Source organism: Sinocyclocheilus rhinocerous, unplaced genomic scaffold (assembly GCF_001515625.1).
Source record: "Sinocyclocheilus rhinocerous isolate Xijiao unplaced genomic scaffold, SAMN03320098_v1.1 scaffold835, whole genome shotgun sequence".
NCBI classification, from domain to species: domain Eukaryota; kingdom Metazoa; phylum Chordata; class Actinopteri; order Cypriniformes; family Cyprinidae; genus Sinocyclocheilus; species Sinocyclocheilus rhinocerous.
Genome location: NW_015647431.1, coordinates 1,497,753 through 1,498,248, shown reverse-complemented (window position 1 = coordinate 1,498,248; position 496 = coordinate 1,497,753). Strand labels below are relative to the sequence as shown.

Below are 496 nucleotides of genomic sequence, written 5' to 3'. Positions count from 1 at the left end.
CAGTGTATTATTTTTGCTTTCTTTGCTTTGGGATCCGTGTGAAAAAGTGCACAGGGACACGATATTTTAATAGATGTATTTATTCATTCATTCAGTGTATTTTTTTTCCTTTACTTTGGGATTATGGGATCAGTGTGAAAAATGTGAGCAGGGTCATGACACTTCCTGTGGTGTGGTGAGTAAGTTGGATCAGCCTGCGCTCGTGGACAGTGTAGTGGTTACAGTGCTGAAGAAGCAGGGCGCGATCCCGTTCATCAAGACCAACATACCACAAGGTCTTCTCAAGTGAGTAAACACTATATCATTCTGGGGAAAAAATTAAATGGAAAATCCTGGTAATATCAAATGATTTGCAGGCCAAGAAGAAAATTAATCTTAAACCAGCAAGAGTGTATGAAGAGAGCAGTTAGTAGCTCATTTGCTGGAGCTTAGTCATAAAAGGTCCTTTTTTTTTTTGCAACATTATTCATGATATTTAAGCACATTTATCCTCCCT

At 38.5% G+C, this 496-nt stretch overlaps 1 protein-coding gene across 1 annotated transcript in view; it reads left to right on the top strand.

Moving 5' to 3' along the window:
- Nucleotides 1-496, top strand: part of LOC107709065 (fatty-acid amide hydrolase 1) — a 13,668-nt gene that overhangs the window by 1,594 nt on the left and 11,578 nt on the right. The window lies entirely within an intron of this gene.